This window comes from Camelus bactrianus, chromosome 2 (assembly GCF_048773025.1).
Source record: "Camelus bactrianus isolate YW-2024 breed Bactrian camel chromosome 2, ASM4877302v1, whole genome shotgun sequence".
Classification (NCBI taxonomy): Eukaryota; Metazoa; Chordata; class Mammalia; order Artiodactyla; family Camelidae; genus Camelus; species Camelus bactrianus.
In genome coordinates this window covers 105362252-105380092 of record NC_133540.1, presented here as the reverse complement: position 1 = coordinate 105380092, position 17841 = coordinate 105362252, and the positions used below count along the sequence as shown (strand labels likewise).

At 39.2% G+C, this 17841-nt stretch overlaps 1 non-coding gene across 2 annotated transcripts in view; it reads left to right on the top strand.

Moving 5' to 3' along the window:
• The window catches only part of LOC105074927 (uncharacterized), a 292437-nt gene that overhangs the window by 226025 nt on the left and 48571 nt on the right, over window positions 1-17841 (top strand). For both annotated transcript variants that reach the window (XR_012501088.1, XR_006727465.2), the window contains exon 4: window positions 11994-12236. This is a non-coding gene — a transcript (uncharacterized LOC105074927). The remainder of the gene's footprint in view (window positions 1-11993; window positions 12237-17841) is intronic.

The following is a 17841-nucleotide window of genomic DNA, read 5'->3' as shown; positions in this document are numbered from 1 at the left end:
TTATAAGTAAGTATGTTCACCTTCATCCTGAAAGCTAAAAGGGAAGCAATTGTTTATTTTATGCCAAGAAATGACATGATCAGCTTCTTACATGCACTCTGGAGAATGCATAGAAAGGACCTACTTTAGAGGCATGGAGACCAATTAAGAGGCTGTTGCAATCCGGGCGAGAAATAGTGTCGACCTAAGTTAAAACTGTAGTAGTGGGGACAGAGAGAAGGAGACAGGCTTGAAACATATAAAGGAAGGATTGATACTTGATTTATAGAACATGATGGTGGTGAAGGAAAGCTCTGAAAGATTCAGGACCATTCCCAGATTTCAAGTAACTGGCTGAATAGGTTTAGTGGCAATGATGAGGTTAGCTTCTGGCATCCTGAACGCAAGGTATAGAGGGTATGTCCCTCTGTGGGTAGAGATGTTACATAGATAGCTGGACATCCAACCTGGAATGCTGGAGTGCAGTCTGAGATGAGGATATACCCTTGGGAGTTCATTAGCCTTCAGTTAGCTGTTGAAAGTTTGGATGAAGTCATTCAGAGAGAAGGATGTGGACCAAGCTGAGCGTCCCTAGGAACCAGAATTTTCAGGGGAAGAGTGACCCAAGATGAACACGGGGAAGGACTAGCCAAACATTTAAGAGGAAATCTAGGAAAGGAGGATGTTATATATGCCAATGGGAAAATATTTTTATGATTTGGTGCTTGGAGTAAGTTTGCAATCTCCCTGTGACTCATTTGCCCTGTCAGTGAAAATGGAATAATAATATCTATACCATTGTATGTTGTGAGGATTATAGTGATAATAAATCCATTCATCTGATACAATGCCTGTAGCATAAAAATCATCAGTGAGTATTTTTTCTGCTTCCAGTGTCAGGGGGGGCTATGAATAAAATTGTCAATATTAAAATCTTCCACCTAATGAGACTTGCTATTTCCTTCAATAATTTATCCAGATCTCCTTCCTAATGGCTGAATCTCCAAAATCCAATAATCAGCTCCAATAAAGAGTGCTGGTATCAAAGCAAGCAGTGTCTGATGAAGAACATTTCCGGAAATATTTTTATTTTTTTCCTTCTGCTCACACTGTGATCAATCTTGTTTGAAAACACCTGTGTTTATTTCTTATTTGAATATGCAATCAATATCAAGTCTTCCTTTACAAAATTACATGGGTCATCCCAAACAGTATAGGACATACTTGAAAAAGATGACTATTAAGGTCTTGAGCACTATTCTTCACACCTGCTGCTGCAGGCTTCATGTGCTGTACAATTTAGTTCCTTATATTAAAGCAACCTAATTTGGGGAAATTTGGGAAGAGGTGGGAAGGCAGCATTTTCTTGCTTTTGAAATCTTATGGTTATTTGTTTGTTGGCTTTGAAGTTGAGCTGAAAAGCTAGCCAGATTCCTTTGTGGAGCACAGACAAATTCAACCTCCGGCTTTCTTTAGACGTTTCAAACATTTTCATTTGTGTTTTTCTTTTCATATAACACAAAGCACCTCCCTCATTCGGCCATGCTTAATATCTGGTATTCAGGGTAATTTCTAAGCTTGTTTGACAATAAGAGACAAAGCAAATTGCAAGTTAAGAGGTAGGAAACAGTGGGAAAGGGAGATGAGACACACTAGGTTGATAAAGATCAGGCAAATCTTTCTTTAGGGCACTTGCTTCTTTCTATACTCTTTCCATTTCTTCATTAGCAACTTGGGGGAAAGTCTTTCTCACAAGTAATTGTATCAAGGTCTTGAAAGAACAATATGTTTCATGCCAGCCTTACTAGAATTACCCTCATTTTGTGTTTATAAAGGAAGCCAATAAGCACAATGAGGAAGATTTAGTCCAATTACCAGAGGTTTGAGTGTATTCTTGACAGTGGCATACATTTGTTCAGGTTGAGCTGGCTGATCTCCAAGTTTCCTGTCTGTTTGAAGATTGTGTAACTTGAAGTTCTTTTACTTTTATACCTATGATCCATGACCTTAAAATCAATCAGTCAATCTATCTATCTATCTATCTATCTATCTATCTATCTATCTATCCATCATAGACTCAATAATGAAGTCTTCCCCACTTCTAAGCTCTCCTTATCTGAATTCCTGGAACTTGTGAATGTGTTACCTTACAACAGAAGGGACTTTGCAGACATAATTAGATAGGGATCTTGAGGTGGAAAGGTTATCCTGGGTTATTGGATGGGGCCAGTGTAATCGCAAGAGTCCTTATATAAGAAGGAAGCACGAAGGTCAGAGTCAGAGAGGAGTTGTGACCATGGAAACAGAGGATGTTAGAGTATACAGCTGACCCTTAAACAATGCGGGACGTAGAGGCAGTGACCCTCTGCACAGTGGAAAACCCTGTATAATTTATAGTCTGCCCTCCTGATCCATGGTTCTTTTGTGCCTGCAATTTGGCATCTACGGATTCAACCAACCTCAGATCAGATGGTATAGTACTGTAGTGTTTACTATTGAAAAAAATCTGTGTGTAAGTGGACCTGTGCAGTTCAAACCTGTGTTGTTCAAGGGCCAACTGCACTTTGAAGATGGAGGAAGGGATGGACATCCAAAGAATTCAGGTGACTTCTAGGACTGGGAAAGGCAAGGTAATGGAGTCTCCCCTAGAGCCTTTGAAGGGAGTGTGGCCCTGACAACACCTTGATTTCTGCCTCCAGGATTGCAAGGTCATTCATTTCTATTGGTTTAAGTCACTACGTTTGTGGTAATTTGGTGCAGAAGCCCTAGAAAACTAATACAGTGTTTATATCAAATACCTATATATTTATGAAACTTTAGGATTCATAAATCCTGTATCTGTCCCTGTAACTTATTTCTCTACCAAATGAGATGGAGGATTGAGAGACTCAAGAGTCAGGACATGACCAAGAATATCGTATAAAGATTTGAGTTATACAATTTAAGATTTGGGTTCTATGATTAAAGATTTGAGTCTATGATTAAAGACTTGAGTTCTGTGATTTACTAAGATTGAATACTGGCTCCATCACGTGCTGCTTCTCTGACTTTAGGCTTGTCACACATTTCTCTGTTATCCTCCTCTGAAAAGTGAAGACCAAGATAGTACCTACTTTCCTTATAGATTTAAAGGACACAATGCTCATAAAACATATAACAGCTTCTGGTGCCAACTCCCAGGCTTTCCATAAATGCTCTCCGGCAACTTCTTCCTCTAAATACAGTGTTTAGAATCTGGAGAAGAGTACACTCAGGTGAGGTTGGGATCATGACACTGAGAATAGTCAGAGGGACAGATGAGTTAACCCTGGAAGCCTGAGGAGGAGGCAGGAATGGGGGATCTGCCTGAGGCTGGGTCTAGTTCTCTCAACCTCTGAGTTTTCACTGGCTTTGAAACTGATTCTTAATCTATCCTGGGAGTTCCACAGAGATTGACATCACTTCTCTTCATAACACTGGAATTTATAAAAGTGGCAAGCTCAGGTGAGATGCAGGTATTTCAACCTTTAAAGTAGATTCTTATCACACCCTAACCCACTAAAAAGGATTGAGGACATTTAGCTGATTAGTCAGGCATTTTCTTTGATGTAGAAAATCCAGGAAAATTTTAATCTTTTATTGTTGGATTTTTATTTACGATTTAGGAGAGTGGAAAGGAAAGGGCTCCTTTCCCTTTAAGAAAGCACCTGGCTTTTTATAAAATAAAAAGATGCAAGGTGTTATAAAAATGGTCAAGGCAGGACTAGTCACTTATTATTCTGACGCCATTGTTCAATATTTTAGTTCAGTTTCTTCTGGTTTTGCAACTTGAATCTTTCATAGGATGAGAGGGAAAATATATTTTCATTTGTAGGATATTTCTGATTCATTTGCTGCTTGGGTTATCACTGTGGTGTGCACATCACTTTGGGATTGGATGCTCCCGAAATGATGATTTTGGCACTCATTTTAGTATTGGTTTTATCTGTAGAGACGAGCAGAATTGCAAATGCTGATAAATGATGTTTGTGACAATTTCTGTAGAAACCAAAGTATTCCTATTGGAAGAGGGAGGCTTTTGTTTGCTAGGAAGGTGATTTCCATGCGATTCTAGTCCCTGCTCTTCGAGCTGTGTGATTTCAGACGATGAGGATAGCTGGTGTGCATAATTTACAGTGTCTTCAGGTGCATTTTACATATGATCCTACAACTCCCTTATGTACTTGGTTACAGCTACACCCATGTTAAAGAAGAGAAAGCGTAGTCCCAGGAAGTTCATGCAGCTCCTAAGTGCCAAAGCAATAGCTCCAGATGGATTTTCTTTCCATTGCACCATGTTGCTTCCTAGAACAAAAGTTTGATTCAAATTATTAAGCTGTGAGTCTCAATTTCCTCCCATATAAAGTGCATATGGACTAGATGTGACATTACAAACTCAGATTTAAAGGGGCAGTGCACACAATGTTAATTGAAAGAAATTGCCTAGATATAAGGGAATGGTATTAAATGTGGCAGTGAGAGACTTTACCGTCTAAAGGCAGGAGTTGCTGTCAAGCTCTTGGTGTGGTTTTGGAGAGGAATCCAACAAAACCAGGGTTGTCAAATTTTCTGGTTTTTAAAGAGAGAACAAAACTCTAGATTTTTCAAATGAAACCTTCCTGTGTTTAATTAATGCTGAATTGACAGAACTATGACCCCTTTCTAAGCTCCTTACGGAGGGGGTCACCTTCATTTCCATGAACTCTGATATGTCATAAAATCAGTATCGTTTCAGTTAAACTTTCAGGAAAAATATATTTCCTTGGTTTGAAGGGTTCATTAGATTCATTGACTTTTCATTTAATGTCTAAGCTAACTCAATAATTGATTTGGACAAACAGGTAATTCCTAAAAAGTTAAAGGAAATGAAGTACAATGACTGAAATAAAATGAAATCCATTTATGTACGTGATCTTGGAGCTTGTGAAAACAGAACACACACTGTAGAAATCTTTGCACGCAGATACTCTGTTCATGTGTTTCTTCCACGCCACCAAGGGGGCACCTGAACTTAGGATTTTAATGACATCTTATATGCATGCTCTACTTCATTGTTTTCACTCTCAGAACTGATGGCACATCCAACCAAATGTAAGTGGTAATTTAACTCATTAAAGAAATTTATTGTTTGATAATCATGTAATTATTATGTTAAACTTTACCATTCAAACTTATGAAGTTGAGGACATATGTGAATTTGGACTTGTTGGTTATAATAATGGTGGTGACAGTGCTGACCCTGGTGTGTATCCAAAACGTTTTTGAAAAATGATGTTAATAATAAAGAAATACCATTGGTTGAGTGTTTATTATGCATCAGGCTTCATGTTAAAGGAGTTTCCATTCACTAGTTTAATCCTCACAAATTCCCATGAAGTAGCCATTGATGTCTATTTTACAGATAAGAAAACTGACTTAAAGAGATTAATTATGCATTCCAAGATTATTCAGTTACTAAGAGGCAGATTCAAACAAGTTTTCATTAAATGTACGGAGAAGGGGTCAGAATGTATTTACTGAGCATCTACTAAGTACCAGGTCATATTCTGGGTTCTTAGTTTAGTGAATAAAAGTAATTCCTGCTTCACCGGGGTTATATTTTATTTGTGGGGATAGACAGTAAACCAATGAACACACGCAATAGAATGTCCAGCAGTACTGGATGCTCTAAAGGAAAGAGCTGGGTCAGAGGGTAAGTGTCTGTTTTACATGGGATGATGAGGGAAGATCTGTCCGAGGGGGTGACATCTGACCAGAGATATTAGAATGAAGTGGAGGGATGAGCAACGGGAGTTTCTAGGACAGTCCGTCTGACAGTCCCCCCGTGGTACAATTCACCATTAGTTCTAGAATGGTACCGGCTATTGATTGATTGTATTTAAGAGGGTCATGTAGTATCTTCCTAAGGCATGAGCAAGGACTTAAGAGGCAGAACCAGGTTAAAATTCTGGTTCTGCTCCTTTTTTCCCCTGAGGTATTTGGATCCTTCAGTTTATTTTCAAGCTTTAGTTTCCTTGGCTGTAAAATTTGGATGATAATCCTTACTTCTTATGATAAGTGAAAATTGCACCAAGTTCCCCCTTGCAGTCCTGGAATTGCATATATATATGTATATATATGTAGGATTCATGCAACAGTTATAATAACTATTTTTATAACCTATGTCTTACAGAGGGACACGGAAAAGTTCCCCTTGGTATTTCGTGGTCAAATTGTGGGGAGAGGGTACGGCACAGAAATTGCCATTGATCCTCAGAACTGAATAGGGCATACGGTTAGAATGGAAACATATCCCGGAAATAAGCCAGGAGATGAGCCTGGTGTGAATGAAGTCAGTTTTCAAATCAGGGTAGTTAAAAGTGCAAGAATGAAAATTCAGAAGGTGATCTGAAAGCAAGGCGGGTGGTTTGTCTGTGTGTGTGTGTGATTATTAACTTATTTAAATTTAACGTTAAGAGGCATCCCGGCATCTGCATATAGCTAGAGGGGTTTACAGAGTAGCATGGAGAGGGAGAGAGAGAGATAAATTCCTGCCAGGGGCATGGCGTCTTCTACGTAAAATGGTGATTCCTGGAGCCAGTGGATTGGCCCAATGCCTGATAATCAAGAAATCTGGGTCTGGTCCCAGTTTGCCTTCCGACATGCTGCAGTGGCTGGCTCTGAGCTAATCACTTCACTTCTTTGTCTTCAGACAGAGGAAAAAAGATCTCTACCCTTTGTCCATTTCAAAGGAATCTTTTTAGACTGAAAAAAAACTAAGGTTGAAAAGGTCCCTCCTATGACGTTACTTACTGTTAAATGTGGGATTGTAATTCAGTAAAGAGGCAAACCTCTTTAAATCACCCACAGTATCTCACGGTTGTTGACTTAGGTCTGTAGCAGTCTGCATTTTGGCAACAGCTTCATCCTGGGCAGGGACAGCAAAACAGCAGTGTGGTTCAAGGGTTCAGCCGGCTCAGTGGAGACACACGGACTTGGGACATTGTGCATCTGGGCTCCGATTATCTTTCTCGTTTTCTTTTTTTTTAAACAACTTTGTTGTGATATAATTTTCTGTACAGTAAACTACAATTATTTCAGATGTACAATTTGATGAATTTTTATAATATACGTACCTATGAAACTACCGCCACAATCACGATACCTAATATTCCCATCACTCCCCAAAAGGTGCAAATCTCAATCTCTGTTTATCCCTACCTACCCCTTTTACCCCCTGGTAGCCATAAGTCTGTTCTCTGTGTCTGTGAGTCTGTTTCTTTTTTGTAAGCAAGTTCATTTGTGTCTTTTTTTTTAGATTCCACATATAAGCAGTATCATGTAGTATTTTTTTTTTTCTCTTTCTGGCTTATTTCACTTAGAATGACGATCTCCAGGTCCATCCATGTTGCTGCAAATGGCATGATTTCTAGTTTTGCTGTAATCTTAACTCTGTCACTTTGTCTAGGACACTTGTTCCCTCTGAGCCTTAAGTTTCTTGATCTATAAATAAAGACACTAACAGCATGTAAGTTATTGGGAGGATTAAGTGAATGTAAAATTATTAACATTATATCTGCCTTTATTTATTTGTTATTTATTTATATTGACATTTTAAAATATTACTTTTTATTTTATTTTTTGGTTTTGTTTAAGACCTGAGTTCCTAGGGTTGTCTGGAGTCCCTGATTTCAGGAGACTTTCTCAAACCAGTGCCAGACTGGACAGGCAAAGGGTGGAGAGGAAATAACCGACTGGCTCTGCTCCAGCCAGGGCTGCTGGGTCTGCACTAAGGTGACCCTCTTTTTGGCCTAAATTCCAGTGTCAGTTCCCGTGGATGTGAGGGCTTCAGCATTGTCCCAGGATGACTTGCTGACTACAGTACTTACTGCTTCACAGTGGCTCTCGCTGGACAAGGTTCAGGTTGCGGACATACACTGGCTGCATAGCAACCCCTTAGTCTCGTTCACAGCGATTTCCATCCCTTGTCAACACATCTGTGTTTGCCGCAGGTTGTTGTGAGGATTGGGGGCAAACCAAAGATTCATCTTTTTGCATCAATGGTAAGGAAGAAATGGCTTGCTTTTACTAACATCTAGGTTGGCTCTCTCAGAACAAGCAGGCTGCAAATCCCAGTGGCTTCTCATTGCTGTCTCAGATGCCTCCATCCTTCATTCCGCTATTCCCATGGTAACCCTCAGGAAAGGAGAAGAGGGACAGCTCATCACCGAGAGGCTATTTTTAGATTTCTGGCCAGATGCTTTAACAAATCTGTTGAGGGAGAAAAAATGAGGCAAATGTAGAAGAGGTTTTTTTTTTCCCCCAAAGACAATATCATTTAAAATTCATATTATAAAACTGGAAACAACCTTGAGAAATCATTCAACCTACTTCTAACTCTAGAAAGATTTACTTTCAAATCATACCAAAACTTGTTCAATAAGATCATTTCTAGAAAATTTTACTTAGTAGCCTATTCTACTAGGTAACCATATTTCCTACCTTGAATTCCATATTCAATCTCGTTTCCCAGACCAAGGGATTTGGGAATGAGACTGAGCCAGATTGCTCACGTGGGGACTACACAACCCTGGGGGCATCATTTGTTTGCACTATATGAATAATGATACTCCCTAGGTTTGTGCTGTGCATGTCCTGGGTGACTATCTGCATTGATCCTGCTTTATTTTTAAAAATATGTAAACCCTTCTCATCTTCTTTAAAAACCTTCAGGAATTTCCCATTGCTCTTATATTAAAGCCCTTAGATCTTTAAAGTGGCTATTAAATCTAACATGATATTGATCCTGCATACCTGTCCAGAATCATTTAGTATTACTGTAATTCTCCTTCCTGTGTTTCAGCAAAAGACCTTCTTTCAGGGTCTCAAACATGCCATCTTCCTCCATTTCAGGACCATTGCACTTACCATAGTATCTTTCCCCATTTTCTCTGTCTAGTTAATTTCTGTAACTCCTTCTTATCCTTTCAATCAGAGCTCAAATACCAGAAAACACTTTCTACAATGGCCTCTCCTAACAACTTGTGCATTTCCTTTGCAGCACTTAATGGTCTGTCATTCTGTATTTGTTTATGTAACATCTTAGTTTTTCATTACTTAAGACTATGAGTTCCATGTTGTTAGGGCGTTACATTGCTCACCATTATATCTAGTGCCTGGCACTGTGTTTGGCAAATAAATTATTCTAATGACTGTATAAATGACTAGCAGTTATTTTAAGAGGATGTAAACCTGGTTGCTCTGTTAAATCAGGCTGCCTATGTGAGTTTACCAAGGCTCCCCAAAATATAAAGTGCATCCAGATTACCCAGATATCTTATTAAAGTGCAGATTCTGATTCAGTAGATCTAGGGTGAAGCTCATGATTCTGCATTTTCAACTGGTATCTAACTAGCTCTAGAACTTGGTTGCACATTAGAATTGCCATAGGAGCTTTCAAAAAAAAAAAAAAAAAAAAAAAAAAACCTCAATTCTGAGGCCTCACTCTGGTGATTCTGATTTAATTGGTATGTGCTTGGCCTGGGCTTTGGGGTTTTTTTAAAGTGCCCTAGTTTATTCTAATATCCAATACTCCTGGGGATCCATTGATTCCAGGCAAAGCTCATCCACAACAGTTGGTAAAGGGATACTTTCATTACTCTTTGCATTAGACAGCATTTAACTTGGCCACCTGATAAGAGTTCATCTTCTTACTATTTTTCAAATGTGTTTCTCTTAGGGACAGACAGAAAAATGGTACCAAGTATTTGTTATATGAGCAGAAAGAAGCCTATGTGAGTTGGTTAGTGTGGCAACAGAATGGTCCAATCTTAAACTTTCCCACTTTTTCTGATGCAGGAAGTATATTTCTTATCAAATATTTCAAAAGTAAGTGTATTATTTTAAAAAGTGGCACATTTTGGTAGAAACAAATGCAGTTATAGCAGCCTTTGCAGCCGGAGAAATAATGCATAATTACTCAAATAATATCATCAGGAAAAAGAAAACTTCGGTGCTCTTCCAACAGCTGCAGCAGGCACAGTGAGTTCCTTGATTCCTGACTTGTCCATAATCATGAACATGAAGAGGAGCCTGAGGCTTTGAAGAACAATGTTTCTTAGTCTAATGCAAAGTAATAACCCCCTTTTCTTGTCATTAATTACACTAATCATTTCCATTGGCTTATTTTTGCTTGTGTTTTTAATCTTAAAAGTTCCCCGATGTGGAGTGCTGTATAACTCAGCACAGTACTGTATTTCAAGCCCTACACTCGTTGTTTACGTATTCTCACTTACTTAGCAAACCTATTAGGTAGCTACTCCTATTACCACATTTTACAGATGTGAAAACTGAGGCTTAATAGTTTATTAGCTTCCCAAAGACACAGATGGCCAGTGGCAGAGTCCAGGTTTATATGGAATACCTCCCTGTAACTCTCCCTTCCCCAATGTTAATAAAATAGCAGTTTGTAAGCCAAATTCAGCCTTCAGATATATTGATCCAGGGGTCTCAATACATTTTTTTGTGAGGTGCCATGATTTAGAAAGCAGAAAATTTCCTATAAAAATCCAGATTTCAAGTTTATGTTTATAATAATCATATCCGACAACACTGAATGACATGCCTGCAAGCCTGAAGCTTGCCTAAAGCTGAGTTAGGTTTTTCCCTTTCAAATGACCCTCTCCCTGCCTCTCATGAATATCTCTTACTTCTGACCTGCTCCAGCATTTATGACTCCTGCTTGGCCCCTCCAGGCCTCTAGGCTTTCAACTTAACCTCTAAACTCTATTGAGGAAAGAAATGATTCTTAAATTTTATCATCAGGAAAAAAAAAAAATCCTCTCTCTTGGTGAAGTGGAGACCATTGCATCACTGTTTTCATCACTTCATACCTTTCTAGGACCATCTGTATGTTTGCATCAGCAGAGTGATCCCATTTCTTTGAATGCAATGTGGTGGAGCTTAGTATCCTACCTTCAGGTTCTAGTATTTAGCTGTCTGGAGTGGTTTTCAATCAAAGTTTTGACCTCACAGGGGTTTCCAAGTTGTGTGGTTGTGTTTCAACAACTGTAGCCCTGTGGAGACTCACATATCCCTTGATCTCATGGTATCGAGTTGTGTGTGTTCTGCTCAGTCTCCTTCAAGTAAGAATGGGGTAAGGAGAAGGATGATGGCAGGACCCATCTCATGTGGCCCTAGCAGTGCTGGGCACGGCTTCCCAGGAAGGCAGTCACTGATTTCTGATGTAGCAGGAAACAAATGTAGAAAAAAAAATAAGATTTTCTCCTTAGGCATCTTCAGCCTGGTTTTGAGAGTTGCTTGCCTCTGTTTTTTGTTTCCCTTTCACGCCTGGCTTTGACCCTCTCACTGCCCAGCTTGGTGCTGGTTTCTGCGTGCTTCCTCTGAGCCACTCAGTCTTCTATTCGTCGTGGCAGAGCCTTCTCACTGCACGTTGGAGCCCTGTCACTCAACAGAGCTCATGCACACACATTGTGCTACTTAAACCTCAGAACAATCCTATGATATAGGTCTTGTTATTCCCAGGAAATTGTAGCTCAAAAACTATAAAATCGGTAAATTGATAAGGAGAAGAATTTTCAGATGGTTAAATGCTAACCTTGACTGTTCTGTCACATGTTTTACTTTGGGTATTAGAGGCAGATATTGTAATTGAGTGATGTCTACAAAACATGAGAAAACAAATTCAACCATTCTATTTTCCACCACATGGCATCATCAATTTTAAGATATGCCATTATCTGATATGCCACTGAGAACAGAAAAAATAGTGTCAGTTAAATGATGTCATTTAAATTATGTTGTTTGTCATCCTCATCTCAATTGCAGATGTTCCAAATTATAAAGATGTGTCTTAGAATTGACAAATATGGTGCTTATTCAACTTTTATTGCATGCCTTTAATGTGTTGGACATTTGCTGAAACATTAATTGTCTTAAAATGATAAGACATAAGAGAGCAAACGCCAAAATATTTACACTACAATGTTTTCCTTCAGCAACCATCAACTGAACTAGAATTTGACCGCGTAGTGATTTATACCACTTGCCTTCGTGTGGTCCGGACAACCTTCGAAAGATGTGAGCTGGTTAGAAAGATCTTCCAAAACCATCGAGTAAAATTTGAAGAGAAAAACATAGCTCTGAACGGTGACTATGGAAAAGAGTTAGACGAACGGTGCCGACGGGTTTCCGAAGCTCCCTCCCTCCCTGTTGTGTTCATTGATGGCCATTATCTTGGGGTGAGTATTCCGCTAAGGAAAATCTTTTCAATTGAACCCAACCAGTATTGATAGGAATCTACAAGCCTATGACGGGCAACTTGCATCATAACTACTGGCACACTTGCTATTTTTTGGAGTTCAAGCCTAAGGGTTTAAAACGTTTATTTATACCCCAAGGCGCTACAGTATTCAGCCCTGCAGAAGCATGGTGAGATAAAATCAGCGTGAAATTGTCTTTCTGAACAGGAATACATTTTTAAAATGTTTAGTCGACTTGAGTTTTGCATTGTGAAGCTGGACATGTGGGATAAAAACTATTTTTTTTTTTTAGAGCAGGCGAGAAAAACGGAGTATATGAGATACGTCTTTGTGAATTCTCTAATACCCTATTATTGAACACTCACTTTCTTACTTAATGAAACTAAGATGACAGTCCTGATGTGAAATCAATAAAAGTGGGGCCTGGAGCCAGAATTTTATCTGCTTACTGTTTAAAATTAGTCTTGATTCGGGGAATTTGGAAATGTGAGGCACAAATTCAGGCTCACAGTGAGCAGAGAGCTCCCAGAGCAGCAACAAAGCACGACTGCTTCATTTCTCTTCGAAAAACACTGTGTTAGCATTATTAACCCCCACTGACCTATCCACGTGTTTAATCAGTAAGAAGCCCAAGAAGGGGCTCTGGAATGTGCACTTTGGAAAGAGTGCGAACAAAGAGCCCATGGTTCAGGGGCGGGACTGACTATGAGATCGCCTATCAGAGAACAAAAAGCAGCTGTCAGCCTCAGATGGACACTTGGGTCTTGGTTGTGTTTTGCATCTGGTCTTCAGCTTTCAGGGGAGGTTAGAAAAATCCAGAGCAGGAAATGCTCATGTTTGTTAAAGGGAGCTTGCGTTCTGACATCCTGTCTAGGGCCATGCCTGTTAGAGGCAGCCTGTCGTCTTATGGAAAGACTCATGCAGAGAAGCCATGATTTAATAGCTCTGACGTTATGCAGTTCTTCTTGTAACCAGAGCTGGACACAAACGAATTCTGAACTAGAAAAATTTTGATTGAAGTATTGAGCCTCTGATATTTCAACACATACCCAGGCTTCCCAGAAAGCCACAACAATGGCAGTGATAGTAATGACAAAGAAATAAACAAATTAAAAAAATACTATACTGCACTCTCAGTTTACACGTGTCATCTCATCTAATCTGCAGGCTAGCCCTATAAGTCAACGCTGGCACATTGTTTAAGAGGCAAGACAGCCTTGGAGTTAGGCAGCGTTTTTTAAATTCCTGCTCTGATACTTCTCGCTGATTCTGGGCAATTTATAAATGGCTCTGCGTCTGGTTTCCTCATTTGTAAAATGAGAACGATAATAGAACTTTCTTCAGGCTAATTGTGAGGATTTTATGATATATATATAATATAGAGAAGTGATCAGTTCCCTTGCCTGGAACAAAGTATGCTTTTAATAAATAGTAACAATTACTGTCCCTGATTTGAAAAAGAGAGCATGAATTCCTTTGTCCAAGGCCAGGTTTGTCCGACTTCCCAAATCCTTGTGCTTTGGCACACCACCTCAAGGAAAGCCATCTTTGCTAGTTTGTTTGCTGATCTGTTCTTAGCACCTAGAACAGGGTTTGGCACAAAGTTGTTAAAAACATACATTGAATGGATGTAAGAATGTTGCTGTATTGTCTCCATAATCCTTCCTTCTCTCCCTAAGACCTTCTTCCATAAGGAAACAATCTGATAAACTCATCCACACCAGGGAGAAAATCACCAATAAGGGTTGTGGGTATTTGCATTTTAACTCGGGAAAAATTCTTCTGACCATGTAAGGTATTTCTCACTGTGGAATTTTAGGTTCTGTGAAACTGCACAATTAAACTTAGTAGGCGACTGCTTACTTACACAAGGGTAAGTTTGACCCCTCTGTCTACATCACCTTTGACCACGCTCATCTTCCTAATTCTCAGTCTAACAGTCTGCAGTGCCTTTCCTGTTATTTGTCTTCCAGTTTCAGGGGTAGAGGGAGCATGCAACAGACAAAGGAGCTAGAGTTCTTTCACAGTTGCTTTTTCTCTGTGAGTACTTTATTTACACACATAGCAGCCTAGAGGCAGAAGAATCACACAGGTGCTACCTTGTTGCATCTGAAATTTGAAGCTAATGCCCCAAATCTGGAGAGTCCAGAGACAGAGGTTTTTTCTTTCTTATTCTTAGAAAAGGAGATTTTTCTTCTAAATTCAAAATAGAGGCAAGCACTCGAGAACAAATACATTGCTGGGATTGAAGAGCTTTTTCCCTGCAGGATTCATGCATCTGAAATGGAAGGATGCCCTCTGCTGGGTTTTGGCACGTGGTGAAGCATAACTTTTAGGGAGGTAGAGAAAGAAGCTGATGCTGGTAGTTTCCTTAACATCTGTACTGTTTTAAACAGTCACTTGAAACCATTTGATTGAGTTTAAATTTAAATGAGTGAAAAAAATCAAGATGTGTGAATCATCTGCACAAATACAGCTGTCTTTAAGGATGGAGAGAGAGAAACAGAACGGGCCAGAGAACAAAGTAGACAGAGACATACACAGAGGCATATGGAGGCAGAGCGTGGGAGACAGTGAGATGGGATGGGGAGAGGCTGAGAACATTTCGCAGCTCCCTTGTTTTACTGCCATCACTGCTATCAGACCCAGGGTGGGTGGTGAGAAGGGAATTTAGTTATTGAACAGAAAGTAACAGGGCTCCATGGGCAAGGATGAAAGGATTGACAAGGATACTGAGCTCTTTTTGCCTGATGATTCTCTTCCCCGGTCAAACTCAGAACTGAAGATGGAAGCGATGAAATAGTCAAGGGAAAGAAATTACTTTAGAAAACAAATATACACTGCCCTGGGATGCTCAGTGGGGGAGCCGGGGAGGGCGTAGGAGCAAGTTCAGCTTGGAACTTGCTTGGGGCAAGTGTCCTGCTCTTTTGGCATCAGAAAACCTTCTTTACACAGAAAGATTGTGTTCCAACAGTTTGGACATAAATTATCTTAGAAATTCCAGTAGGAAATGAGTTAGAAATAGTGTCTTGATTCTGGACCAGTCATAAAACTACGGTTGGAACCCACAAAATCCACACTGGACCTGAACTGTAAAACATTTAGAATGAATCTAAGTGGGGACTCTGGGAACAGAGAGAGGAATGGAAAGGCTGTTGATGTAATGGGGTCTCTTAAACTAGCTGCTTTGAGTTGAGACCGCTTGGTAATTCTATATCTATTTAAAGTAGTGTTTTATTCAATTTAAGAATGAAGGAATTATTATTGAGCATAGCTAGTTTACACACTAGAAATATAGACTCTGGGCATGTTTCTAGGGGCTACTCGCAAAACTTCTCTGCAGAAATGGACCATCCAGGAAGCCTCTGCCGCAGTCTGGATATGGTCAGCTCCAGTAACTTGCTGTCTTTGCTGTGGTCCACACCAGCAAAATTGATGATTTGTTTTCTGCCTTTCTTTCTACAAAATTCTATTCCTAGCTAAAGTCTTTGAGTAAATGTATCTGCTTGTGGTCACTAAATAAGTCATGTGTGAAAGCAGTGAGGGAAAATGGGAAATGTGCTTTTTCAGTTTCTAGCCTCTATACATTGCTATACATTCTATAGCACAGGAAGACATTCTAGAAAGAGATTGGATTGATTACTGAGTGAGACAAACCATAGGATCTGCCAGATATGCTGTTTTCATTTATTTCATTCTGTTTTATTCAGCTTTATTGAGGTATAAATTACATATAATGAAATGTACACATTTACGTTCTGTAATTTGATGAGTTTTGAGAGGCATGTACACACATGAATCTGCCAGTACATTCAAGACATAGAGCATTTTCATAAGCCCCCAAATATTCCTTGTGCCTTTCAGCAGTCAGTCCCTTCCTCCAGCCTCAGTCTCCTGGCAAACATTGATGTTTTTGTCAATATAGTTTTCTATTCTTCTAATGCCTTTGGTTTTGGTATCAGGATAGTGATGACCTCATCAAGTGAGTCTGGAAGTACTCTGTCCGCTGCAATTTTAATTTCTGGTTCTCTTTAATCCTTGATGTAGAGCATTATATCCATTTTGACATTTTTCTTTTATGTGAAGGACTTTTGTAGTGTGGGTCTGCTGTGGATGAATTCTTTCACCATTTACTATCTGAAAAGTTTCTGTTTCATGTTTATTTTTAAGAGATATTTTTGCTGGGTATAGAATGCTAAGTTAAAAGATTTTTTTTTTCTTTCAGAACTTCAGAGATGTTGCCCCTTTATTTTCTCACTAGCATTACTTGTAATAAAAAAAGTATCATCATCTTTATCTTTGTTTCTCTGTATATAACATGTCTTCTCTGCCACCCCTAATCTCTCAGCTGCTTTTAAGATTTTCTTTTTATCACCAGATTTGAGAAACTCAATTATGATATGTCTTGGTGTACTTTTCTTCATGTTTCTTTTGTTTGGGGTTCATTGAGATTCTTGGATAATAGTTTTTATCAAATTTGAAAAACTTTCAGCCTTTTAAAAAGCATTATTTGTATTTTCCCTTTTTTCTCTTCTTTTCAGAGGCTTTAATTACATGCATTTCAGCCTGCTTGAAGTAGCTGCATCGCTCACTTCATTTCTTTTTGGATAGTCTCTATTGCTATGTCTCCTGAATCCCTAATCTTTTCTTATATAAGGTCCAATCTTCTGTTAATCCCATCCAGTCTATTTTTTATCTCAGACATTGTAATTTTTGTCTTTAGACATTTAATTTCTTTTAAAAAAAAACGTATTTTCTGTGTCTCTACGTAAACATATTCAATATTTCTTCTAGCTTTTTGATGATATAATAACTTTTAATCTCCTTGTCTGACAGTTCCATTATCTGAGTCAGTTCTGGGTTGTTTTCGGTTGATTGGTTTTTCTATGCATTATGAATCCTGTTTCTGCTTCTCTGCCTGCCTGGTAATTTTTGATTGGATTCCAAATACCTGGTTGGATAAAAATATTCCTTGTTGGGATATTTTTGTATTCCTATAAATATTCTTTAGCTTTTCACTGGGATGTAGTTAAGTTACTTGGAATAGTTTGCTATTTGGGGTTTGTTATTAAGATTTTCTAGGTAGGGCTGGAATAGTGTTCCAAAGCTAATTATTCCCAATTATGGGGACATGACCTTTTGATAACTTTACCCAATGCCCCATGAATTTTAAGGTTTTCCAGTCTGGCTGGTGGGAACAGGCACTATTCCCAGGCCCATCCCCAGACACTGTCCCTTTTAATCTTTTCAGGTGGTTCTTTTCCTGGCCTTGAGTAGTTTCCTCACATGTGTCTACTGATTGTTACTCTACTGAATACAAGCTGGTCCCACTGCCCAGCTCCAGAGTTCTCTGTGAAGCTCTTTACCCCCTGGACCTCTGTCCTATGAACTCTAGCCACCTTAGCTTTCTGGGCTCTCAGGTCTATTGCCTCAACTCAGGGAACCTACCAGGCTCTGCTTAAATTCCCCTTTCCTGTATATAGTTTGGAAAAGCTATCATGATAGTAACCTGGGAAACTGTAGAACTCACTTCATTTACTTCCTGCCTCTCAAAGATCATAGTTCTTCATTGCCTAATGTTCAA